This window comes from Megalobrama amblycephala, linkage group LG21, assembly GCF_018812025.1.
Source record: "Megalobrama amblycephala isolate DHTTF-2021 linkage group LG21, ASM1881202v1, whole genome shotgun sequence".
Taxonomy (NCBI): domain Eukaryota; kingdom Metazoa; phylum Chordata; class Actinopteri; order Cypriniformes; family Xenocyprididae; genus Megalobrama; species Megalobrama amblycephala.
In genome coordinates, this window is record NC_063064.1 from 31,387,893 (window position 1) to 31,402,469 (window position 14,577).

General features: G+C 34.9%; 1 long non-coding RNA gene across 2 annotated transcripts in view; it reads left to right on the forward strand.

Annotated features, from left to right (window-relative positions):
* The first annotated feature begins 1,229 nt into the window (after positions 1 to 1,229).
* The window catches only part of LOC125257164, a 19,308-nt gene continuing 5,960 nt past the window's right edge, over positions 1,230 to 14,577 (forward strand). The window contains exons 1-4 of one of the 2 annotated variants that reach the window (XR_007182257.1): positions 1,230 to 1,489; positions 2,429 to 2,514; positions 3,398 to 3,462; positions 6,236 to 6,381. This is a non-coding gene — a long non-coding RNA (uncharacterized LOC125257164). Of the gene's footprint in view, positions 2,515 to 3,397; positions 3,463 to 6,235; positions 6,382 to 14,577 lie in introns of both variants that reach the window. The other variant, XR_007182256.1, reaches the window with a different exon arrangement.

Below are 14,577 nucleotides of genomic sequence, written 5' to 3' on the forward strand. Positions count from 1 at the left end.
GCACGTTACTTGTAATGCGTTACTTTACTCGTTACATCATAAAGTAATGATTGCATAATGCACTTTACTTGTAATGCGTTACTTTACTCGTTACATCATAAAGTAATGATTGCATAATGCACTTTACTTGTAATGCGTTACTTGTTATATCAAAAAGAAATCTGATTGCGTAATGCGTTACTTGTAATGCATTACTTTACTCGTTACATCGAAAAGTAATCTGATTGCGTAATGCACGTTACTTGTAATGCATTACTTGTTATATCAAAAAGTAATCTGATTGCGTAATGCGTTACTTGTAACGCGTTACTTTACTCGTTACATCGAAAAGTAATGATTGCATAATGCACGTTACTTGTAATGCGTTACTTTACTCGTTACATCGGAAAGTAATCTGATTGCGTAATGCGTTACTTGTAATGCGTTACTTTACTTGTTACATCGAAAAGTAATGATTGCGTAATGCGTTACTTGTAATGCGTTACTTTACTCGTTACATCGAAAAGTAATGATTGCGTAATGCACGTTACTTGTAATGCGTTACTTTACTCGTTACATCGAAAAGTAATGATTGCGTAATGCACGTTACTTGTAATGCGTTACTTGTTATATCAAAAAGTAATCTGATTGCGTAATGCGTTACTTGTAATGCGTTACTTTACTCGTTACATCGAAAAGTATTGATTGCGTAATGCACGTTACTTGTAATGCGTTACTTTACTCGTTACATCGAAAAGTAATGATTGCGTAATGCACGTTACTTGTAATGCGTTACTTGTTATATCAAAAAGTAATCTGATTGCGTAATGCGTTACTTGTAATGCATTACTTTACTCGTTACATCGAAAAGTATTGATTGCGTAATGCACGTTACTTGTAATGCGTTACTTGTTATATCAAAAAGTAATCTGATTGCGTAATGCGTTACTTGTAATGCGTTACTTTACTCGTTACATCGAAAAGTATTGATTGCGTAATGCACGTTACTTGTAATGCGTTACTTGTTATATCAAAAAGTAATCTGATTGCGTAATGCATGTTACTTGTAATGTGTTACGTTACTTGTATCATCAAAAAATATATTTTATAATAAAAATATAAATATATATATATATAAAAATATATAAAAATTATATGTTCTATAAACCAGGTGAATAATAATTGAATAAACCTTCAGATTATAGATATGAATAAAACTCTAAAGTTTATTGTGTGTAAAGCTGCTGAAGAGGAGATTTAAAGATCTACAGACACAAAGAGATAAAGTACAATAAAATAAACTATAGTTTGCTTCTTAAAGCTCATTCGTAAAGAATTTAAAGCTCATAATTCTATAAATATCAACTGTTCATTCAGTTTTTTACTAAGCAAATTCATGGTAACAGTGTTTCCATGGTAACAGTGTTTTCTCTTTTCAGGTCACACTGACTGAATGTCGTCTACTGAGACACATCATCATTAATAATGGTTTATACTTCATCACTAAATGGTATTTTTACTTCTGGAAATCATTTGTGACAGAGCTTAAACTGTTCAAAAAAAAATCCTCTTTCTCAGCTCACACAAAAGATTTGATGATGAAAGAGTGAAAACAGACACTCCCAAACCACACACACATACACACACACACACACACACACACACACACACACACACAGAGAACACCACTCTTCCCTAGTAAACAAGGTGACGAGGAACAGCATTACTCAACGGCTGATGATTATTTACACAAACATGCCGTTGGGAAACGAGGTGATGATGGATCCGGAGGAAAAGCATATGCTGTCCATCTGATCCCAGTCAAATCCAGTGCAGTGCTTCCACTGACCCTTCCTCTCGTCATGATAAAAAAGATTAAACATGTTTCTCCTGAGAAAAAGACCTCAGTAATCTCACATGTGTTCCTCTAGAGTTCCAGATCTCAGTCAAGTCAGCTTTATTTCTACTGCGCTTCATACAATACAGACTGTTTCAAAGCAGCTTCACAGTGATCAACAGGAAAGTAGATTCAATAATGCAAACAGAGATCAATTCTACTGTAAAGCAGCTCTACAAAGACAATAGTCTCATTATTCAGATCAGTTCACTTTAGTGTTGATTCAGTTTAGTTCAATAACTGGAAATGATCGCAAACATTTCAAAAACCAGCAAATTTTAAGGGTTTTAAAGGAAAAATTACAGAGAATTCTAGAGATTTTTAAAATAATTTAACTGATATTTTACAAAAAAACATGATGTCAAATATAATGCTTTGAAAGAGTAAAAGTGTATAGCCTATTTGGGATTTTGCCACAAGGAATGGGAATGTTTGTGTTGTTGTTGTTTTGTAACATGTATTTTTGCATGCTTTGAAGAACTGTGTGTGTGTGTGTGTGTGTGTGTGTGTGTGTGTGTGTGTGTGTGTGTGTGTGTGTGTGTGTTTCTCCAGCATGAGTCTTATAATTACACACATTCTGTGTCCCGCCGTAACGCATTCCTTCCTGCTGGCCCTCGATCAGCCGGAGTTAATCCCAGGTTTGGAATTCCCCTCTGTCAGCAGACCACACACACACACACACACACACACACACACACACACACACATCCCTGCGTTGTGCATCTCGTCTGTTCCTCCCTTCCCAGCGGCAGCAGTATAATTTTCACATGCAATCATGTGCTTAACTGTTAAACCACAGCTTCACTTTTAACTCCCTTCTGTGCGACTGTAACTCTGCTGTTGTTTTGTTCCGTCAGAGTTTGGATTTATGAGCTGCATGATGAAGGATGCTTGAGATATTCAAGACCTGAATCCTAAACTGTTCCAAAACCTAAAAGTTAGACTGCATTTGTTTTAATGTCAAACTCTATTCACTGCAGAAAAATGTTGTTTTCATCAGTAAACCGAGCTGTCGCTTCTGTGATTTTGAGAGATTTTGGACCTCATGATCTGCATGTGCCCTAAAATAGATTCATTGAGTTCTTGTACTGTACAGCATGTTTGTTCGGAGGTCACTCTCAGTCGGTGTGTTTATAAAGCCGTAAGCCAGTAATTTTCCGAGATCCGCTCCGTGGGTTGATGGCAGCCAGGCAATGTAAACTCACTGACACACACACACACACACACACTTGAGTCTTTCAAAGAGAGCCCTGTTCTCTCACACACAATATCACCACAGCAACAGCGCCGCTCACGGCCTCATGAGATGTTCCATGTGACTGAACCAATCAGGACAGCCGTATGAGGAAACGCCCCTCTGTCCGGCTGAAACAATTGGTTAATGAAAACTTATGCTGCGTTCCATTAAAGTTCCATTCAAATTCCTGATACTCTCAAAAAATAATGGTTCATCCATATGCATATGTCGCTATTGATAGTTTTTTGCATCTAATTAGACAATCTTTCTTCAAATTTTTGCAGCGAGAACTTGCGGAAGGAACGCATGCTATTGATGAAAGTGTCCGACTTCTATTGCGCTTTTCCAGGTAGGAACCTCCAACTTTCCAAGCTTTTTAATGGAATGTAGCAGTGTTTATTATAAATGATTTATTGGTGCACATCATTATTGTTTTCTTGAATCAGCAAAAGCCCTACATTTGTTCTTGTTTGCGAAGCAGTTTCTCTCGGATATACGGCACAACGGGGAAGAAAAGACGAGCGCAACTTCCCTTTCATGACTTAAACATCCAGCACTGCTATGACAACTATGTTTTCCCCCGAAACTTTCATCTGTTTCCATTCACCAGAAATACATCACATACGCCGTCTAAATTACCCAACCGCTTCTCAAACCGCTTGACGTTCTTTATAGGCGAGTACAGAACCAGCCCGAGGGTTGAAATGTTTAAAATAACGCAGCCGGGCCAGTTTCCCTTTGATATATATATTGTGCAGATCTTTTCCATGTGTTTGTGGCATGTGCTACGATGAATAATCATGGCTGAATGTCTGAGACTCATGGCACTGATTCCAGCTGTTATTTTCCTCCGGAGCTGTTGTTTTTGTTGTGTTGAGCAAAATACAGTTAAGTGGGTAAGATATTCCGAGATTTCCGGAAAAAGAGTTTGCAGTAGCGCCTCCACCCCAGTAATTACAGCTCGCTGGCTTGGCAGGAGCCGTCGGAGGTCAGGAGGAATGATCGAAGCGCGCTGGCCGAACACTGGCGCGCAGGAATGTGACTCGATCCTGAACGGCCTGAAGCAAAACAAACCTGGATTTGGCCGACGTTCCTGTGAGCCGTATTTAAATCAGGGAGGAAAGTTGCATGTGTCATTCCATATAAACATTTACACACCACTGCTGTATCTGCACTTCTGAATGTCTGTTGGGTTGGTTTTAATAAGATTTATTATTATTAAATATCCCAGAAGAAAATGATATCCCTCTTATAATAACTCAAAAGACTGAAAGTTGCATGAAATTATAGTCTTTTCTTCCCTATTGTGATGTATATCTGAGTGAAACTGCTTCGCAAACAAGAACAAATGTAGGGCGGGGCTTGATTTTGTTTGTGGGGAATTGATTGGATGGTTGTGGTTTTCTATTGGTGGATCTCATGTGAGTGACAGGTTGCCCCGCCCTCATCATCAAAGAAGAGAAGATATTCTGATTCAAGATTACCAGAACATGAATTTAACACAATAATGATAAATCATTAAAAATAAACACTGCAAATAAAAAATTAGAATTGTCAAATTTGCGTTCATAGTGACTTTAAATATCACATTAGTGAAATTTCAGTGACATTTCACGTGCAACATTGTCTGATGTCGTTAGTGTAGAGATGTTGGTGTGTGGTGAATTTGCCTTATCGACTTGAATCTGTGTGGGGAACTTTTCCTGACGTGAAACTCATGATCGATTAAATGCCTATTGGATTGACTGGATTTTGCCAAGCAACGATAAATTATCAAAAACATGCACTAGATGGACAACTTTAAAGGGTTAGTTCACCCAAAAATGTAATTCTGTCATTAATTCCTCTCCCTCATGTCGTTCCACACCCGTAAGACCTTCATTCATCTTCAGAACACAAGATATTTTTGATGAAATCCGAGAGACTCGTCCATATAATCAACACTTTCAAGGTCCAGAAAGGAACTAAAGACATCGTTAAAACAGTCATGTGACTGCAGTGGATCAACCTTAATGTTATGAAGAGACAAGAATACCTTTTGTGCGCAAAAACAAAACAAAAATAACCACTTTATTCAACAATCTCTTCTCTTCTGTGTCATTCTCATTCGTTGTTTACGTCCAGCGCTTCCAGGTTCATCGTCAGAACGACTCATTATTGGCCGACTCCTGTGTTAGTATCACACGCATGTGTCACATGATCAGCTTTGGCCAATACTGAGCCGGCGTTCGGATGTAATCACGGAAGCTTCACTGTGTTACTGCGTCACCTGCGTAAGATAATGACAGAAGAGAAGAGATTGTTGAATAAAGTGGTTATTTTTGTTTTGTTTTTGAGCACAAAAGGTATTCTCGTCTCTTCATAACATTAAGGCTGAACCACTGCAGTCACATGACTGTTTTAACGATGTCTTTAGTTCCTTTCTGGACCTTGAGAGTGTTGATTATATGGACGAGTCTCTCGGATTTCATCAAAAATATCTTAATTTGTGTTCTGAAGATGAACGAAGGTCTTACGGGTGTGGAACGACATGAGGGAGAGTAATTAATGACAGAATTACATTTTTGGGTGAACTAACCCTTTAACCGTTGTGTTTGTGCAATTAAAAAGATGCCAGCGCAATGGTAAAATATGTCCGTCTAGCACACGAGTTATAGCGCAGTCGAAGGGAAAAACACGAGTCTGAATGACACACACACACACACAGTTTGCTGAGTGTTCTTTAGGAAACGGCCTCTTCTGTTGATAATCACGTCTCACCTGCAGGAGACTGTTATAATCCACTGAGCCGTCTGAGAGCTGCTGCTTACACACGCTTATGGGCCTTTAAACTCTGGGGCTCATGGGTGGTCCTGGGTTCAAGACGAGGTGCCAGCGAAAATATAATTAGCAAAAACAAAGACTTTTCTGTGAGCAACACAGAGAGAGATGCTGACTAGACCGTGTTATTTTCAGATCAGACAGTAAGTTTGCACGAGCTCCACTGGAAATAGCCTAGAAAACAAACATGAAAAAAAAAAAAGATTGTGATTGTTTTTTTAGAACTAATTAGTTTTCCATTGTTATTTAATAATTCACGCCTCAGATACGGAATATTAATGTAATGCATTCATCTACCGCAGTTTTCCTCACTGATGAAGAGAAAGAGTCGCTCATCTTCTCACTACCGACGTTCCTCCTGTCAGGAGATTCTGCTTAGTAACCCGTTGTCATGGTGGTGGTCCCGCGCTCTGATTGGACGGGAGACGAGGCCTCAGGGACTCCGACGGTAATTGCCTCTTTTTTTTCTTCCCAGACGAAAAAAAAAAAGCAGAGCAGGAGGAACATGTTGCGTAACTGACACGGATTCATCTCTCACCCGCCCACTCTCTGTTTCTCTCCTTTACCTTTGTTATAATAACAGAGAGAGAGAGAGTGATGGAACACATAATATATCAACACACAGACAGAAATAGAAAGTGTAGAGAAAAAGAAGAGAAGAAAAATGAATGAGAGAGAGACAAACACACGTCTTCCATTATAATCAGCGGAGCTCTGTCTGCTGTTGTGTTGTATGGTTGATTATAATGAGAGCTTCTAGTTTGTAGGATCTCATTGCTCACAGTGTGGTTATGGTCGACCTCCAGCTACACTACTAGTTATGCACTAAACCACCTAATTATAATCAACATAGCTGTGTACGCTGCCAGCATGTGATTATTTTATTCAGTGCCACAAGAACATGAGGTTGTTACATTTTAAAGTCACCATGAAATCAGAATCTCTTCTCTTCTCTGATGACGAGGGCGGGGCAACCTGTCACTCACATGAGATCCACCAATAGAAAACCACAACCATCCAATCAACTCCACAAGCCCTACATTTGTTCTTGTTTGCAAAGCGTTTCACTCGGTACAACAGGGAAGAAAAGAGTGTTTCCGGCCAACTTTATCTACATTACAAATACATTTCACATGTTTTCAGCGCATTTTTGTTTTTAGTTTTAAATGTATTTATAAAATGTGAAAAAAATGTTTTTCACTTCTTTTTATGTGTACCCTAAATGGTATTTATCTAAAAAAAAAAAATAATGCATGTTCTTTACTTTGCAAAATATCATTCTGATGATATTAATCACATCAAATACACACATTTCTATCATAGTCTCCAGTTTTGCTATAGTTGATTGTAACGGGAGTGTTTATAACAGCAGCGCTGATGGAGGCATCGCTCATTGAAGCCAGATGTGTCCGAAGAAACACACTTCCCTCCCGCTCCATGCTTTTCCATCATCAACAACTGCTCAAACACAATCAACATGAGTGCATATGGAGCACATGTGTGCAGAAATCACAGCGGCTGAGGGATGTGAATCATGTGACGCCGTAACAAACGCACCTAGCTGTCTTTGATAATGTTCCCATTAGGTGATGAAAATTTTTTTGAATGTTCTCTAAAAATTCAAAATGTTCATGTTTTTCTTTCTTCAGTTGAAAAGTAATGAAGGTTTTTGAGGAAAACATTCTGGGATTTTTCTCTATATAGTGGACTTCACTGGGGTCACGCGTGACCTTTCCAACATGATTACGTCATGCGTGGAGCATCACAGAGCAGTGCAAGACGAGCATTTGTGGTTAAAAAGTATATAAAGTTTATTTTTTTAGAAAATGTCCGATGGTTTCTCTAGATAAGACTCTTATTCCTCGTCTGGGATCATGTAGAGCTCTTTGAAGCTGCACTGAAACTGACATTTGGACCTTCAACCCGTTGAACCCCAGTGAAGTCCACTATATGGAGAAAAATCCTGGAATGATTTCCTCAAAAACCTTCATTTCTTTTCCACTGAAGAAAGAAAGACAGGAACATCAGGAGATTTTAATTCTGAAGTAAACTAATCCTTTAAGGGAACAGTCCAATTTTATTATTTTGCAAACTTTATGGGAATGTTACTTTTCTAAAAGTAGTAATGCATAAAAAGTGATGAATGATGTATAAACAATGTTTTGAAAACAGTAAAGACTAGATACATTTGAACAAATGTTCTATCAACGTTACTGGAAGAGCGTTCCCTGTTAGCTGCTTCTCTAAGGAATTGTTTATTCGCTCCTTCACATGAAAGAGAACGTTGTTGTTGAGGATTTTGCCACTAAATATTGTCTTGTTGGCCGCTGTGAGCCCTGAAACCGTGCAGCTCTCCGTGCGGACGCTTTTTTCAGTAAGTAATGGCCCCGGTTTGGGGTTTGGCTTTTGTGCGCTCTCCAATTCTTCATCATTTGGAACATAACAAAACGGGACAGATCCTGTAACCAGAGAAATGCGAGTATCCGCTCGACTCATTCAAGCTCGCCGGCCAAATGAGAAACAAATGTTTCTTGTCAGACGCTCTTGGCCGAGATCCCTGGACCCTCGTCCTCCAAATGACGACTTCCAGCACAAAACCTCCCAGAATGCTTTGCTGCAGGACAAAGGGAGTTGGATAGGGCTTCCGTTCACAAGGTATCGGATGGTGCATTGTGTCTTATCGTTATGGGTTCATTTCGCTTTGAGTGGACTGACGCCAACTTGGACGCAAGAGGGAAAATAAGTATTAGTTAGTTAATGAAAATAAGGCTGCATTATTTGATCAAAAATACAGTAAAAATAGTGAAATATTATTACAAAGTAAAACATCTGTTTTCTAAGTTATTATATAGTAAAATGTAATTTATTCCTGTGATCAAAGCTGAATTATTTGGTCAAAAATACAGTAAAAAAATTTTGAAATATTATTACAAAGTAAAACATTTGTTTTCTATGTGAATATATAGTAAAATGTAATTTATTCCTGTGATCAAAGCTGCATTTATTTGATCAAAAATACAGTAAAAATTGTGAAATATTATTACAATGTAAATCAGCTGTTTTCTATGTGAATATATAGTAAAGTGTAATTTATTCCTGTGATTAAGACTGAATTTATTTGATCAAAAATACAGTAAAAATTGTGAAATATTATTCCAATGTAAAACAGCTGTTTTCTATGTGAATATATAGTAAAATGTAATTTATTCCTGTGATCAAAGCTGAATTATTTGGTCAAAAATACAGTAAAAAATTTTGAAATATTATTACAAAGTAAAACATTTGTTTTCTGTGTGAATATATAGTAAAATGTAATTTATTCCTGTGATCAAAGCTGCATTTATTTGATCAAAAATACAGTAAAAATTGTGAAATATTATTACAATGTAAATCAGCTGTTTTCTATGTGAATATATAGTAAAGTGTAATTTATTCCTGTGATTAAGACTGAATTTATTTGATCAAAAATACAGTAAAAATTGTGAAATATTATTCCAATGTAAAACAGCTGTTTTCTATGTGAACATATAGTGAAGTGTAATTTATTCCTGTGATTAAGACTGAATTTATTTGATCAAAAATACAGTAAAAATTGTGAAATATTATTCCAATGTAAAACAGCTGTTTTCTATGTGAATATATAGTAAAGTGTAATTTATTCCTGTGATCAAGGCTGAATTTATTTGATCAAAAATACAGTAAAAATTTTGAAATATTATTACAAAGTAAAACATCTGTCTTTTATGTGAATATATAGTAAAATGTAATTTATTCCTGTGATCAAGGCTGAATTTATTTGATCAAAAATACAGTACAATTGTGAAATATTATTACAAAGTAAAACATCTGTTTTTTATGTGAATATATAGTAAAATGTAATTTATTCTTGTGATCAAAGCTGAATTTATTTGATCAAAAATACAGTAAAAATTGTGAAATATTATTACAATGTAAATCAGCTGTTTTCTATGTGAATATATAGTAAAGTGTAATTTATTCCTGTGATCAAAGCTGAATTTTCAGCATCATTACTCCAGTCTTCAGTGTCACATGATCCTTCAGAAATCATTCTAATATGATGATTTGATACTCAAGAAACATTTATGATTATTATCAGTGTTGAAAACAGCTTCATATTTTGGTTTTTCACATTTTATTTTTTATTTTATTTATTTATTTTTGTTCAGTACACTATATCTGGGAATGAGTTGTTGTTTTGTTGGTATGATGATGTATATAGAAAATAAATAATAATAATAGCAAAATAAATAGACTAATCATCTTCAAACCTCATTGTGAAATGCCAACAGCGCAAGAATCCAGAGTAAATACGCGGTAACTCAGATCTGCTGTGACTGACAGCTCCATCGATTGGTCTTACAGAGTCTTAGAGATTAAATGTGATTAGTAAAGCTCCAGGTACGGTCAGGAATGAGCAGAATCAGACGAGAGGTCACGGGGTCACTGGGTCAGTGCTTAACTGCTGTGTGTCCAGCAATAATGACTCCTGTTCAATACATCTTAGCCTTTCAATGCACTGAACATTATGAGCTCATGACATGGCTGCAGTAACGAGTGACATAATGCGCTTCGGCCGCCCGAGGTCAGTTAGCTCATAGTTGTTTATTTTTGTAGTATTGGAAAATCTCCTGTGTTCTCAGTAGGATCCTCTTCTCCTAGAGAAAGCGTTTTCCTGGAAGCCGCCGATGGCTGATGGCGACGCAGCTGGAGTTTATTGATTCGCCGAGCCCGAGGCGTTTCCATTAGCTGAGATTACCTAGCGGGACGTAACCTTTCTTGCGCGGACTCTGTCATTCAATATCGAGATGCCAGATAGAGAGCGCTCAGCTGTTTGTTCTGCGTTTAAATCAGGAATAATCCATCAGAACACAGACGTTTGTTGTTCTTATTGATGCTTTGTGTTGAGGGTCAAACTCACTCCCATTGGTTTCCATGGAACAAGAAATAAGTAGTTTAACCAGTGTTTCAAGCAGTTTTTTTAAACTGACCCGCGCTGACCTCTGCGTCACACACACAACAGGACAAGAGCTTTATGTGAAGGATTGAGTCAGAACTCGTCTCTCTCTCTCTCAGCTTGCGTGCAGGACAGAGATTACAGTCGGATCCGTGTTGTGCTCTGTTTAACCGCCTGACCCTTCATGCACTTCGGATTAGCTCCAGTTACCATTAATGGAAAGTAGAGCAGTCGAGAGGCCCGCAGTGAGTCGACGGCTCTAATGCAGTTTCCAAAACCCAGTGAACCGCCTTCCTAGACAGCACTTTAAGGCATTAAGACCTTCTATTTTATCCTTTACGGTGACGGCAATCCCATACTGCACTGCACCAAGCTCAGTCTCTGAGAACAAGAGGCTCTTTGATTATAAATACAAATATAGCATTCAATACTGAAAATTATTAATGAATCTAATTAAAACTCACTTAATAATTGTTATTGGAGTTTTTCATTGTTAACATCAAACCTGTGCTTCATGTGAGACACCAATCAACCACATATTCATTCATTTATTCATTCATGTTAATACATTTAGTTTGTTTGTTTGTTAGAGTTTATTTATTTATTTTAATACATTTTTTACATTACATTCATTTATTTATGGTAATAAATTTGTTACATTTATTTATTTATTTATTGATATACATTCATTTATGTTATTTATTTACTGTATAGTGGTAACAATCTCAAGGGGGTAATTCTGGCAGTGCTGATAATGTATGTATGTACATATGTATGCATGTATGTATGTATGTATGTATGTATGTATTACGTATGAATGTATTATGTATGTATGCATATATGTATGTATGTATGCATGTATGCATGTATGCATGAATGTATTATGTATGTATGCATATATGTATGCATGTATGTATGTATGTATGTATGCATGCATGTATGTATGTATGCATGTATGTATGTATGTATGTATGTATGTATGCATGTATGTATGTATGTATTACATATGAATGTATTATGTATGTATGCATATATATATGCATATATGTATGTATGTATGTATGTATGCATGTATGTATGTATGTATGCATATATATATATGCATATATGTATGTATGTATGTATGTATGCATGTATGTATGTATGCATATATATATGCATATATGTATGTATGTATGTATGTATGTATGCATGTATGTATGCATGTATGTATGTATGTATGTATGCATGAATGTATGTATGTATGTATGTATTACGTATGAATGTATTACGTATGTATGCATATATGTATGCATATATGTATGTATGTATGCATGTATGCATGAATGTATGTATGTATGTATGTATGTATGTATGTATTACGTATGAATGTATTATGTATGTATGTATGTATGTATGCATGAATGTATGTATGTATGTATGTATGTATGCATGAATGTATGTATGTATGTATGTATTACGTATGAATGTATTACGTATGTATGCATATATGTATGCATATATGTATGTATGTATGCATGTATGTATGCATGTATGCATGAATGTATTTATGTATGTATGTATGTATGTATGTATGTATTACGTATGAATGTATTATGTATGTATGTATGTATGTATGCATGAATGTATGTATGTATGTATTACGTATGTATGTATTATGTATGTATGTATGTATGCATGAATGTATGTATGTATGTATGTATGTATGTATGTATTACATATGAATGTATTATGTATGTATGCATATATATATGCATATATGTTTGTATGTATGTGTATGTATGTATATGCATGTATGTATGCATGTATGTATGTATGTATGCATGAATGTATGTATGTATGTATGTATGTATTATGTATGTATGAATGTATTATGTATGTATGTATGTATGTATGTATGTATGTATTATGTATGTATGAATGTATTATGTATGTATGCATGAATGTATTTATGTATGTATTATGTATGTATGAATGTATTATGTATGCATGCATGAATGTATTTATGTATGTATGTATGTATGCATGAATATATGTATGTATGTATGTATGTATGCATGTATGTATGTATGTATGTATGCATGAATGTATGTATGTATGTATGTGTGTATGTATGTATGAATGTATTATGTATGTATGCATGTATGTATGTATGTATGTATGTATGTATGCATGAATGTATGTATGTATGTATGTATGTATGTATGAATGTATGTATGTATGTATGTATGTATGTATGCATGTATGTATGTATGTATGTATGAATGTATGTATGTATGTATGTATGTATTATGTATGTATGAATGTATTATGTATGTATGTATGTATGTATGTATGAATGTATGTATGTATGTATGTATGTATGTATGCATGTATGCATGAATGTATGTATGTATGTATGTATGTATGAATGTATGTATGTATGTATGTATGTATTATGTATGTATGAATGTATTATGTATGTATGCATGTATGTATGTATGTATGTATGTATGCATGAATGTATGTATGTATGTATGTATGTATGTATGTATGTATGTATGCATGTATGTATGTATGTATATATTACGTATGAATGTATTATGTATGTATGTATGCATGTATGTATGTATGTATGTATGCATGTATGTATGTATGTATGTATGTATGCATGTATGTATGTATGTATGTATGAATGTATGCATGTATGAATGTATGTATGTATGTATGTATGTATGAATGAATGTATGTATGTATGTATGTATGTATGAATGTATGTATGTATGTATGTATGTATTATGTATGTATGAATGTATGTATGTATGTATGTATGTATTATGTATGTATGAATGTATGAATGTATGTATGTATGTATGTATTATGTATGTATGAATGTATGAATGTATGTATGTATGTATGAATGTATGTATGTATGTATGTATGCATGTATGTATGTATGTATGTATGTATGTATGTATGTATGTATGTATGCATGCATGTATGTATGTATGTATGTATGTATGTATGAATGTATGTATGTATGAATGTATGTATGCATGTATGTATGTATGAATGTATGTATGTATGTATGTATGTATGTATGTATGCATGTATGTATGTATGTATGTATGTATGTATGAATGTATGTATGTATGTATGCATGTATGTATGTATGAATGTATGTATGTATGTATGTATGTATGCATGTATGTATGTATGTATGTATGTATGTATGCATGCATGTATGTATGTATGAATGTATGTATGTATGTATGTATGTATGTATGCATGTATGTATGTATGTATGTATGTATGTATGTATGCATGTATGTATGTATGAATGTATGTATGTATGTATGTATGTATGCATGTATGTATGTATGAATGTATGTATGTATGTATGTATGTATGTATGTATGCATGTATGTATGTATGTATGTATGCATGAATGTATGTATGTATGTATGTATTACGTATGAATGTATTACGTATGTATGCATATATGTATGCATATATGTATGTATGTATGCATGTATGCATGAATGTATGTATGTATGTATGTATGTATGTATGTATTACGTATGAATGTATTATGTATGTATGTATGTATGTATTACGTATGAATGTATTACGTATGTATGCATATATGTATGCATATATGTATGTATGTATGCATGTATGCATGAATGT